The 13,506-nt window shown below is 43.8% G+C and overlaps 1 protein-coding gene across 14 annotated transcripts in view; it reads right to left on the reverse strand.

Moving 5' to 3' along the window:
- Nucleotides 1–12,686, reverse strand: part of St3gal6 (ST3 beta-galactoside alpha-2,3-sialyltransferase 6) — a 54,519-nt gene extending 41,833 nt beyond the window's left edge. For 5 of the 14 annotated variants that reach the window (XR_384577.4, XR_003951800.1, XM_030249194.1 and 2 more), the window contains exon 1: nucleotides 11,502–11,922. The gene's annotated coding sequence lies outside the window, so the exon portion shown is untranslated. Of the gene's footprint in view, nucleotides 1–11,501; nucleotides 12,099–12,352; nucleotides 12,454–12,549 lie in introns of those variants that run through there. The other 9 variants (NM_001357434.1, NM_001357435.1, XR_003951802.1 and 6 more) reach the window with 7 other exon arrangements.
- Nucleotides 12,687–13,506: the final 820 nt, after the last annotated feature.

Raw genomic sequence — 13,506 nt, forward strand, 5'->3', positions numbered from 1 at the left:
ATGGAGAAACCCTGTCACAAAACAAAACAAAACAAAACAAAAGCAAGGATCCAAATGCAGAAGTAAATAGATTTTTTTTTCTTTTTAAACGCTGCCTAAACAGAAAAAAACTGCTGACTAAACAGAAAAAAACTACTGCGTGGAGAAGCAGATAAACAGAAGCGTCTCTGGAATTCTTTGTCCGATGTGTTCTGTCGAATACGTTCGTGTTGTGCCCAAGGCACAAACATAAACACTGCCCCCTTTTTTTTCTCAAAGAAAATAGGATTGTGAAGTATGTACTGTGCTGCAGAGACAAGGTTTACAACAATGAAACAACTCAGTGAAACGCCTGAGACCTATTAATTGCAAACAGGAATACTTGCAGTTGGTTCATTTCTAGCTGAAGGACATTAGAGCAAGGTATACTGACTGTCAGGTGTAAACTGAAGTCGGAGTTACAAATATATGAAGACTAATCTATGGGATTCCTGCACCGTTAATATTATGTGTATAAAAATGTGACTGGAAAAAAGAAAACCCATCCTCAAACATTAGATATTTCAAAATATGTATAACTATTTACTAATGTCCACAATCTCCAAAAGAAGGACGATTGTTTTGGGTGGGGGGGGATGACTCACAGTGACACATTCCCAAGAGGGGCAAATAAAAAAAAAAATCGATGTTTCCATCGCAAGAAGTCATGCCAACACAGGGGAGTCTCCATGGAGTCCAACTATTTAGTGGTGTGTTCACAAACAACGACAAAAATGCCGTAGCACATTCCGTAGGCAAGGCGAGGAGACACTGCCTCTTCTCAGTTCCTGGCTGAAGTCCAAGAAATCCTGGGCTGAGGGAAATAAAAAAAAACCCTCCTTCCAACCCTTCAGGAGCCACTGGACTAGCTCAACTGAAATCACGTTAGTACTTTAGTGAGAAAACTGGCTGGATGAAGGGGGCAGCAGTCATATGTGTCTCCCCCCGCCTGCCTGCCTGCCCACCCACCAGCCCACACATCTGTAAGCTCACCCTATCATCTTAGATTTGCTAGACCCATTGGTCAAACCACTGACTCTCAGGATGCAAGGGCTGAGCTCAAATTACCATCACCTGACAGGCAAATCCCCAGTCACACGTTTAAGCAGTGTTAACCAGAACATAAACAGGACCCTTTGTTCTGCTCTTGATTGCTTAACTGCTTGTTGAAGGTACACTGCTTTATAATTTATGGTAAATATATATATCATCTAAAAGATATGAGTAGCCTAAAACTCCCTCCTTTTTCTGCAGGTTATAAATCCCAAGAACAAGGAATTGGAACATACTCAAGGGACTGAGAAATATCACACACACACACACACACACCAAAAAACAAAAAACCAGGAAACAAAATTCACATTACTTAAACTCACAGAAAGGGAAGGGCTAGGCAAGGGAGGGTACATATCTACTAGGCAGCCCCTCTACTGAGGACTTCATCTGAGACTGAAAGGCAGTCTGTGCTCAGAATGTGTAAAGGAATTGCTGCCAGCTGAGTTCCTAGGACTGGAAGCCAGGACACAGATCACAGGACACAGGCACCGATCACGGGAATTGGGCCGTGTCTGTGGACTCACCCTGGGGATTTCAAAACAGTGCTTTCTTTGTGATCACACTAGAAACTTAGCCCCAAATAAAAACTAAAGCAAGTAGTAAGACAGTTTGAAATCAATCTTTGCTGGAAAAAGGAAAACAAGCAAGCAAACAAACAAACAAACAAACAAAACCCAAACAGAACAAAACAAAACAACCCAAACAACAGAAAAATGTCCTATAAGCTCTGTACAATTTCTTAATATTGAAAATCTCATTTTCAGCTGTTTTGGAGCAGAAGGCTGTATTTTCTCAAATGACGACTGTTCTCTAACATGCCCACCCAAGTGCAGCAGAACGAAGCCTCTATTCACAAGACATCACACCACTCAGAAAGCAGGGCCTTCATTTGAAAATACAGCAATGCTAAGTTTTTGTTTGTTTGTTTCTTTTCTTTTCCTTCAAAGCTTATTCCGGAGCAGAGAAATGAGAAGACTGCACCCACAACATGGCTTCATCCTGAGACTCGGGAAAAACCCAGAGAGAAGATAGAGAATTTGGAGCGAGCCAGATAAACGGTACAAGAGCTAGGATTCAAGGTTTATCCCGATCTTAATCAGGAAAGCAAGCAGGCCCTTGAAAATGCTCTTGACAAGCTGAGTAGGGAGAAGGCAAAGGCACCTGATGGTACTGAATGAACCATGATGATGGTATTGACCCCTGGCATCCCATGGGGCGCTTTCAGAGAGGGACAAGGGCCGAGTGAACAAGCCTGAAAGTCAGCTCAAAGGGGAATTTCGGCAGAGTCTGCCTGTGACTGCTCTGTGAGGCAGTCCTGAGACCCAGAGCCAGGAAATGCTCTTCAAAGAGAGGCAGAACTTTGTTCCCCTGTCGACCCCCTGTCCAGGCCTACAGGAACTGGAGCAGGGACGGGTCTAAAGTGATCAATTAAGTGCTGTCTCACACAGGTCTAAGGTCTAGAAGTCAGAAAGGACGGTGTTGGCAGATCTATGTTCCTTCTGGAAGTTGCCGGGAGCGCCTTCTCTCGCACTCCGTGAGTTTTGCTGGCAAGCGTAGCCGTTCTGTGGCTTATAAACTAATTGCATCTCTCAAGTCTCCACCTTAACCTGGTTAAGGTTTTCCCCAGGCCTCAAACCTTACATCAGTTAATTGTTTTAAGGGCTCATCCAATTCCAGGATGACCTCATCAGATGCAATTCGATTTCCAAAGAAGAACATAGCCCTAGGGGAATGGAGAGATGGCTTAGTGGTTAAGAGCACTAGCTGCTCTTCCAGAGAACCCGGGTTCAGTTCCCAGCACCCGTAGGTTCAGTGCACAACTGTCTGTAACTCTAGAGGGGATCTGACACCTTCACACCAATGCACAAAAGTAAATGAATAAATAAATAAAATGAAACCATTTTAAAAGGAAGAAAGACCTAGTCACACAAACACACGCACGGACAGCAGTCACACAGCACAATCACAGCTGGGAACCAGCCCTTCCACACAGGAGGCTTAGGCATCTCCCTGAGTGATCAATTCACCTGCGAGGAAGAGCTCCCCCTGGAGGCAGGTGTGAAACCGGAAATGCAATGCAGTTTGCTCCTCTGAATGTACGTACCAAGGAGTCTGTCTATTTGAACACACCAACTGGCAAGTTCTGTAAGCAAATCCAAGAGTGATAAGCACATACCCATGGGTTACACCCTGCCCCGCACAGTGCTGGCAATGTGCTGACATATCTGCTTTATCTCTATTTTCCTATCCTCCTTGCAGATCTCTCCCTCACATTCCATCTCCGAGCTCATTACTGCTTGAGGAACTGCCGACGTTTTTTCCTCTCACATCTATTTCTTTCCTCGGAATTCTAAGCTCTTAGGGTTAGAATGTGTTGGGTCCTATTTCCTATAATTTCCAAGGAGGCGAACCTGAAAATGAAAAGCAACTAGGCAACAGTAGCATTAGAAAACAGGAGATGTAGAAGAGTAGAGGTTTTTCTAGAATTAAATATGATTCAGACATTTAGCATCAGGTAACACACACACTGTGAATAACAAACGGTTCAGCAACTCAAGGGAGAGGAAGGAAGCCAAAACTTAACTGCAGTGCTAACAAATCTATATCAAACCTAGGTCAAAAGTTGCATATAAATTATAAAAAGTATAATTATGCAAAAAGAAGCTGTAGATCAATACACACAGTTTTATAAAGTATCTTGTTTTATATTATAGAAGTAGCGCATGTTTCAAAGCATATATTTCCAGGAAAGCTATTGATAATTTCCATTGTCTACCTCTACTCTCACACAGCATTTAGACTCTCGAATCCATAGAATTTCCAACACCATGCCCCCATATAAACTATATAGTATTTGCTATACTTTAGCAAATACTCATACTAACTCAAGATGTCAAGATGAGAAAATGAGGAGGAAGGAAAGTCACCTGGACTTTGTTTTTTCTTTTAGTCTAATGTTGTTCTAATAAAATTCTTGAGTTTTTAAAAATCTAACAATTATTAACTTAGTTAGCAGTATATATCTGTGACGATTCTATATTTTTGTGATTTGTATATACTTCTGGGTTTATTGGACTATTCCTAAGTTTCTCATGCATTATTTCTTCTGCCTAGAAAAGCTCTTTTCAGTTCAGTCTGTTACATTAAAAACTTGCTTATATTAAATACTATCAGTATTTCAACTGGCAAAAAAAAAAAAAAAAAAGAAAGAAAAAAGAAAAAAAAAAAGAAAAAAGAAATTTGCAAGTAACAGAAGCTCCCAATGTAAGAGGGGGTGGGTGGGTTGGTGAGCAGGGGGAGGGGGGATGGGATAGGGGATTTTCAAAGAAGAAACCAGGAAAAGGGATAACATTTGAAATGTAAATAAAGAAAATATCTAATAATAAAAAAAAAACCTTCCCAATGTGAGATGATATTAACACTTCAATCATTTTCTTATAAGAACGGGAGTTAAAAGAGAACAATTAAGATGCTGTATACAAATCTCGGATCCATGTTTAAAACATATTGAATTTGCCCATTATGAGCTGCCTATATAGAGCTGTCTCCCTAACTACATAGCCTTCAGGCTAAATATAAATTAAATATATAGATCATGGTCCTTAATTCTGGTCAAGCCGGCTCCCACAGCCTCAACCATCTCATCCTCAAAGGGGCTTGACTTTGAATGCTATGCTCTAGTAACACTAGACACTGAGCAGTTCTCAGTCCCACTGGACACTGTGTCATGGCTACAGGGACCTTTGGCAATGTCCCTGAAATTCTATCCCCACTCTCCTACCTCCCAGTGAGCTTCTTTCTAAAATTCTGCTCTTCAGAGCCAAATTTGGTTCAGATGTAGAAGAGCCCAAGAAAGTAGGTGCACATAAAGTCGTACTAAAACAGGAATAATTTTAACTATATATGTGTTTATCTGTGTGTGGGTTGTATATTTAAATCATTAAAGAAAATGAAATTATCCAAGACACCGGGGTCTTGGCAGCCCAGGAGAAGTTTCAAAGTAGAGGCGTCAACCTAGAGTCACCTAACTAGGAACTAGCTATATAGTTCATATCTGTTGTTGTTCACTGACAAATAACTGAAGAAGCACAATATTTATGTCATATCGTCCAAAGTGAAGTCAACTTCTATGAAGAAACAAACCAGGTGGGTGGGCAGCAACATGTGGTAAGTTCAGCCTAAAAGGCTTTCGGGAAGAAGATAAGGTTTAACTATCTGAGTAATAGCTGCAATGACAGGTATAAGAATAATATTATAAATTCGGGCAGTGGTGGTACACGCCTTAACCCCGGCACCCAGGAGGTAGAGGCAGGCAGATCTCAGTGAGTTTGAGGCCAACCTGGTCTACAGGACAATGATTACATAAAGAATCACTGTCTCAAAACAAACAAACGAAAGAATGAAGTTATAATACCAATAACAGTAGATAACACTGATACAGACATTTGAATACATGGCAGAAACTATGCTAAACTGTTCTTGTATTTTTCTTTTCAGTCATTCTGACAACTACTCCCTGGCCATCACTTCCAGGTGAGGAAAATCAGGGCTCTGGGGAGCTAAGTAGCTCAGTCAGTCAGGAAATAATATTCCATGATGTTGGGATCTGAGAAAACCTTATAGTCTGCATTGGATGGGAGAGTGTGAAGTCAAAGAAAAGGCCTCCAGTGTTACCACACAGCCCTTCCTGCAGCCCAGGGGATGCTGTGACTCTAGAGTCAAACCCAGACACTAAAAAGAAAGATCATGTGACATAGTAGCGTGCTTTAAAAGAGAAGTTTAAAACCTCCATAAAGAAATTAGGCTAAAGAATGAATGTTTTGTGCACTGGAATACGGGTGTTTGTAGGTAAAGTGCTCGGTCCGATAAGATTTATAAGAATATGTTTCTTTTACTATGAATGCCAAAGAGCCCTGCTCACCAAATTTGTAAAAAAAAAAAATGGGCTTTTTTAGTAAATAAGCAAAATCTATCCTCCAAAATATACAGAGTCTAAAAACATGTGTGCTTTAGGTTCAGACAGCACGACAGTCTCTAATACCCTATTGATTTTTAAAACGTTGTAACTTATGTGTAGAATGGGTACAATAAAGTAAAACTAAGTCATTTGCTGTTTACCTGAAACATTGCCCCAAATAGCAAGTCACTTGAGAGCAGTGTCCTTTGTAAGATCCATGTACAACAGAAAAGTTTTAAAATCGTCACACTCTGTTAAAATTATAAATTAATTCCTCTTGGAAAAGTAGCTAAGCACTCATACTATTTAAATGCCTAGATTTTTTTAAAAAAATTATTTTATTTTATTTTTTTCAAGCAGGGTTTCTCTGTGTAGCCCTGGTTGTCCTAAAACTCTCTCTGTAGACTGGACTGGCCCCAAATACAGAGGTCCACCTGCCTGCCCATGCCTCCAGAATGCTGGGATTAAAGGCATGCACCACACCACTGCCTGGCATAATTTCATTTTCTAGTGTGTATATCTGTATGTTGAACCCCATGCCTCATGCATGCTAGAAAAGTACTCTTCCGCCGGGTGTGGTGGCGCACGCCTTTAATCCCAGCACTCGGGAGGCAGAGGCAGGCGGATTTCTGAATTCGAGGCCAGCCTGGTCTACAAAGTGAGCTCCAGGACAGCCAGGGCTATACAGAGAAACCCTGTCTCGGAAAAAAAAAAAGAGAGAGAGAGAGAAGAAAAGTACTCTTCAACTCAGTCACATTCCTAGGTATTTTTCAAGTTTTAAATATAGTCAGTCATCCAGAAACAGGGGTCCGTCAATGTATGATTCCCTTATTCCCCAGCTTTCCCCAGATCCTGCCCAAGCTCCTCCTAACCCCACCAATCTCTTTCTCCAGTCCCAGCTTCCTCTATCTAGCAATACACCCAGCCTTGTTAGCGTTGCAAGGAGAGCTTCTTATGCCCTGGGGCACGAAAGATATCTCACGGCAGGTGAGTAATACCAAAGAGGGATCCAGGAAACACCAGAACAAGCAGATGAAACTTGATTAGCAATGAAACTGTGGCCTAAGAAACGGTTTGGGGGAAAGAAAACGCATGAAACTAGGAATACAAAGCTCATAAACTAATTTTTTTAGCTTCATGCAAGTTACGTGACCCAAATATTGAAACATGGGTTCACTAACAGTGAGTTCCAGGACAGCCAGGGCTACACAGAGAAACCCTGTCTCGAAAAACAAACAAACAAACAAACAAAGAATACAACGTTAGCATATTGTGCCCATATGTAATTGAGAAGCTGAAGCAGGAAGGCCAGAATCCTGAGCTGACCGCCATTTCAAAAGGAAAAAAAAAAAAAAAGTGAAAACCAAAAGCCAAAAGCAAGCAGCTAGGGCCTGGCGAGGTGGCGAACGCCTTTAGTCCCAGCACTCGGGGGACAGAGGCAGGCGGATTTCTGAGTTCAGTTCGAGGCCAATCTGGCCTCCAAAGTGAGTTCCAGGACAGCCAGAGCTATACAGAAAAACCCTGTCTCGAAAACAAACAAACAAACAAACAAACAAAACCAACAACAACAAAGTAAGCAGCTAGTAGATAAGTAACGAGAAATGAACATATCAAAGACTCTCAAAGGCGATTTTTCTCTCTAAAATCTGGGTCAGTCTTTTCCAGAGAGTAACATGCAGGTCACACGAGACCTCCTGGGATCAAAGGATAATTGAAAGTTGACAGGACGTCTGAGCATTACTAATAAACCAGTACTACTATTAAATCAGAAAAAACAAAAAAACAAAAAAACAAAAAAACCCACATCTGTGCACTACTCTCACGTTTCCAAGATAATGTCTGGAGAAGAATGAAAAAGGAATTGCCACAGACACTACGTTCCCACAACAGAGACAAGATGAACCCAGATGACAAACCACAGAAAGGATAGGAAACAAACTCAGGGAGGCCCAGCCTTTGTATAGCAGTGCCTCTCTCCGCGGCTGCGGCGGCCTTGCTATTGTTTACAGCTATGACTTAATTTGAATAGATAATTAATTTCTGGTATCTGGTTTCACGTGTTTCCAGCCAACCCAAAGGTTGCACAGAGACACGAGATACTCAGTCCGGAGCAGAGTTGCAAACGTGAAATTAAGTAAGTATGTGAAGGTTTGGTTTTTTGTTTCCCCCAGAGGCTGGGAGGAACACCATGCAGGTTCTCTGTGCCCTGCCCCCTGCGTATAACATACGCCTGTGCTGGGATGAAGGAAAAACTCGGTGATTGCCAATGAGTCAGCCAGCGGAAGCTGCAGTTGTGTGCAGTGTGGGGCATGATGGGTAAAGGCTGGTCCAGTTAAGTGCGTCCAGCTGCTCCCGTTAATTCTCTGTGCCAGGTTTAATGGCACCACAAAGTCCATCCCACTTGTGTATCTTGGACTCTGTCTCCCAGTCCACGCTTTGTACTCTTCTAAGGCTACACAGTATCCAGACTGTGGATACACAGTATCCACTATTCCTAGACTGGCTTTTCTTTTCCCAAACACTCCAAATCCACGCATGGCCCTGAATCTTTGGTTTCCTCTTCCTGGAATCTCCTTCTTTCTGCTCTCTACTTTACTGGCTTTTCCCTCAATCACACCTCACTCATTGCACCACTTCAGAGAAAGTTGACTGCTTTCCTCAGTACCCCCTTGTCTTAGTCAGGGTTTCTATTCCTGCACTAACATCAACATCAAGAAGCAGTTGGGGAGGGAAGGGTTTATTCAGCTTATACTTCCATATTGCTGTTTATCACCAAAGGAAGTCAGGACTGGAACTCAAGCAGGTCAGGGAGCAGGAGCTGATGCAGAGGCCACGGAGGGATGTTACTTACTGGCTTGCTCAGCTTGCTTTCTTATAGAACCCCTGGGATTTCTAGCCCAGGGATGGCCCCACCCACAATGGGCCCTCTCCCCTTGATCACTAATAGAGAAAATGCCTTACAGCTGGATCTCATGGAGGCATTTCCTCAAGGAAGGCTCCTTTCTCTGCGATAACTCCAGCCCGTGTCAAGTTGACACACAAAACCAGCCAGTACACCCCGCTTACATCTTATCGGGTCGGCACCACAATGCATCATCCCTACAATGCCACACCCAGCCCATCTGAAATATGTTTTTCACTTGTACCTTTGCTATTGACTCCGAATCTCACAACACTCTATTAGAACATGGGGTCTTTCTGTTTTATCTGTCTCTTCACTATACACCTCTCCAAACTTCAATAACATCTCTTGTTAGACAGGCATACTAAGTTATATTTATTATCCATGAAGAATAATACCCTACCTTATGAATGGCTATGCAACAAGTCACCCAGGATTCATTGGAAACTACTTTTCTCTGTAGCCTTGCATCCCAGGGCAGCTCCCATCCTCTCCATACCAACTCTAGACCTACTTCCACAACCTGGAAGTCAGGAATGACCCTCTAGCTTTGGGGGAAATATCTAGCTTTCTTGTATTTCATCTGGAGGCCTTAATTCTTACCATGTTAAAAGAAAACAAAAATCCTTCCATTCTTATGGGATAAAAGGCACATAAATGAATAGTCTTTCGAGTTTTTACCTGCTACTGAAAAACAAACAAACAAACAAACAAACAAACCAATGTCATCTACGTACTTTGTATGAGAAGGAGAGAGAATGGGGGAGAACAGGACCTTTTCACACTGGCTTTCAATATTCATGATGAGAAAAACTTCCTAAGAGCTGATTGCTTTCCTCCTCCTTTTTTTTTTTTTTTTTTTTCTCAACTTCCCACAAAAGGAACTCCCCTAGTGTCTGACCAGAAAGTGTGGCAAGGAGAGATAGTTCAGCAACTCTTACTTTGGGTGACCAAGAAAAGAAATTCAGACGTGGGAGAAAACAGATTGTTATTCTCTCTCACCCTCATTACTTCTCTCCGAGAACCTTTTCCTTAGCCCGAGGGTACAGCAGTCAAGTTCTTGATCAAGTTTGAGGTGACTACAATGAGTGGCGTTGCCATCAGGAAAGAGTTCCTGCCACCACAAAAACTGAGACAATCCTGTTTCTGGCACCATGGTATGGAACCATAAAGACTGACATATAGAATGCCCTGTGTACTATTTTGTCACATGCCAACCTTGCTCCGTGTCATAAAATACAACTTTTGGGAAAACAGATCAGAATCATACAGACATTTTCCATAAAAGTTCCCTTGATCCCAAATCGCCATTATCTAAGGTGCCTCTGAAACAGATAACCTTATTCAAAGTCAAACTAACTATCTAAGGCATTATTATTATTTTTATTTATTTATTTATTTTTCTGATCTTGCTTTCAAAAGCAATCTTTTGTGACACTTAAAGCCTTGATTGATCAGAGCTTCCCAAATATTTCACATCACCATGTCGATAAAAAGATAGCTCCGTGGTTAGAAGCTGGAAGGAAATTCTGGATTTGAAGACCGGGAAAGTCAAATCGTCAGGGTAGCCTAATAGGGAGGCATGGCCATCTGAGGGCATACTGAAGAAGCCTGAAGGTCGGCACGTCAGGGCACTGGAGCCATTAAGGACCTGCTATTTTCTAAACCATCCACTATTCATGGCATTAAGGTGTTTCTCTTAAAAACAAACTTGACTCCTGAATTTGAAATCTACGTGGTTTCTAATAGGCTAGCACCTACCATGTCCTTCCTGTCCCATCACCTTTAAACACAATTCTTCACACCCTGGCTGCCCTTCTCCTGGCTTCCTCTAAGGATCCCTAAAAGGCACTTGGAGTTTCTTTATTTTCTAGAAATCGCTTTTTATAGATTTTTCTTTTAAATCAAAATAACAGTGCGCAAGGAAGGGGCTAAGCCCACGAGAGCTCCCTAGGCAACGACCGCAAAATAGCAAGTTTCTTCTCTCTTCTCTTAAAAATTCACAGCAGCCAAAACTGCAGTTTTCTCACCGTTGCCCTTCAGTCCAAACAAACTGTCTCGGCTTTTTGTTAGGTTTAGTTTTATTGTACCAAGAAAGATTTCTTGGAAAACTCAGTAAGGTAAAAAAGAACCTTCCAGGCTCATTCACCCTTCCTCGCTTACAGACCCTTTCAGAAATAATGGTGATCGAGGAACCATGCTCTCCTGTGGGTCTCCCACTGCATAGATTGGGGGCGATCCAGGAGAGCAGAGTCCTAGCGCCCCGGAGCACCACTCTCTCTGGGTTCTCCCTAGCAGCTCTGGGACCCTACAGGAGAGCTCCTGGCTGGTCACCCCGCACACCCTGCTGCCTGGAGGATCTCAGGGCCCCAAGGTTCCCTCATCGCTCCGGTGATTTAGCAGAGGACGAAGGGTCTGAGAGCGCGCAGAGTCCCCTTCCCTACTCCGCAGCGGTTGCAGAATCGGAGTGCCTGGGCAGCATCCCAAATCCCATGCTGGGTCGGGGAACGCAGTCTTCCCCGCACCCCCAGCTAAGCAGACCCGCAGCGTGGCCAGCCGCAGAGTTACCTGCCGAGGCCCGAGCTCGGCCACCGCAGAGGCATGCACAGGGCTCTCCGCAGCGCGCTTCTGTCTGTCCCGTGGCGTCTGCAGCATCGGGTCCCGAGCAGGCGGCGAGCGGAAGCCTGAGCTAGCGGGGTGACAAGAACGCGATCCCTTCCCTCCACCCCTACCCCCGATGTGGCGAAGGAGCAGAGCGGAGCGAGGCGCAGTGTGGCCCGGAGGCTGAGACCGCCAACGTTCCCCTTACAGCTCTCAGCGCCGGACTCTGGGTCCCCCGGCGGCTGTGTGCTACGCCGCGGGAAGCTCCTCCTTATTGCTGGCGCCAGATGCTCGGTGGCCGCCGCCCCCAAGTTCCTGCCGAAAAGTGCTGCCCGGTGGCTGCCGGTGGGCTCAGAGACCCCCGGGGCGGTAGCCGTGCTCTCTGGCTCCTACCTTTAGGGCGGGGCGGTCACCAGCCGCTTGCTCTCGCTGGGAGTCCCCGACAGGAAAATCACTGCGAAGGGAGGGCCGGGAAAGGGCGGCGGGTGGCTTCAGGACAAGGTAGGAGGATTGATTTCCAGAGCCAAGAAGACACTCCCATCCTGCCCCGGTTTGTTGGGAAAGCTGCGGGAGCAAAGGCGGGAGGCTGTAAGGGGCTCTCCTTTCAGGCGCTTATGGGAGGCAGAAAGCAACAGAGTTTAGTTTCACCCTGGACTGTCTGTGACATCAGACACAGTGGGTAATTTGGTCTCTAGCTGAAAGGGAGAGGTGTTCACAAAGCTACACAATTTCCTGCCTCTGCTCTTCAAAGACAAAAGTGTTAGCGGAGTAGGTGTAGACATATATATAGTTCATCTTATATTTTAAAAAGACGTTACCTCAGAAAGAATGAAAGGGGCACTTCTTCACTCCTTTCCTCGTTTCTTCTTTCCTTTTCTTCCTTTCTTCTTCCCTCCCTCTCTCCCTATCCTTTCTTTCTGTAGCCTTCACTAGGAAAAAGTTTGTATTAAGAAAGCCCTCAGACTTGCATAGCTCTGAATGCTTTTTAAAAATCAGTGTCTGGTCAAATACTCACATGCAATCAAATGACCTCCATCCACCTCCGGGAGAGAAGCGCTACTGTCTGGGAGGAAAGGAGCTGGGTGTAACTCAAAGCTGACAGTGTGTCAAGTGGCAGCGAAGTCCTCCCACTCGTGTGATGGACCTTCTAGTATTTTCCTTAATTATACCAACAGCCCTAGGAAGTTGCACTTGTTTTTCCAATCCAAACATGGAAAGGGCTCAAACCATTCCGATTCTTACCCTTTCTACAGATTACCTTTGACATAACTCACATAGCTTTTGTAATTATATGCTTGGCTCTTGGAACACCAGGGTAGTCAAAAAAAAAAAAAAAAAAGTCCTGGAATTTGTCCATCTAGATAAATTTTCTGGAAAACTACCACAAACTTTTAGAGTTTCTGCTGAGTTCTCCCATGCTCTCTTCATGATCTTCAAAATGAAACCCGCATTTTGCTTTATTCCTCCTGACCTCCTAGGTTTTGTGTGCTCGATTTGTTTTTGACCGCACTTCCCTGTGTAATCTAGGTTGGCATGGAAATCTCGGTTCCCTTTTTTCAGACTCTGAAGTCCCTGGATACCCATCTGTGTAGTGGTGCGATGGGGAGGGGCATTCCTAGATTCTCCTCCGTTTTGCTTTTGTTGTGTTGTTGCTTTTATACAAGGTTGTTTTGTTTTGTTTTTTTTTATCTTGCTGTGTAACCGAAGCTGGCTTCTGACTCTTGATAATCCTCCTGCCTCATCCTTCCAACTGCTGATACTACCTGAATACACTATACTCCTCCTAGATTGTGTGTGTGTGTGTGTGTGTGTGTGTGAGAGAGAGAGAGAGAGAGAGAGAGAGAGAGAGAGAGAGAGAGAGAGAGATTGATTTACCATGTGGTTGCTGGGAATTGAACTCAGAACCTCTGGAAGAGCAGAGAGGACTCTAACCAATGAGCCATCTCTCTAGTCCCACTGCCTAGATTTTTTT

This window comes from Mus musculus, chromosome 16 (assembly GCF_000001635.26).
Source record: "Mus musculus strain C57BL/6J chromosome 16, GRCm38.p6 C57BL/6J".
In the NCBI taxonomy this organism is placed as follows: domain Eukaryota; kingdom Metazoa; phylum Chordata; class Mammalia; order Rodentia; family Muridae; genus Mus; species Mus musculus.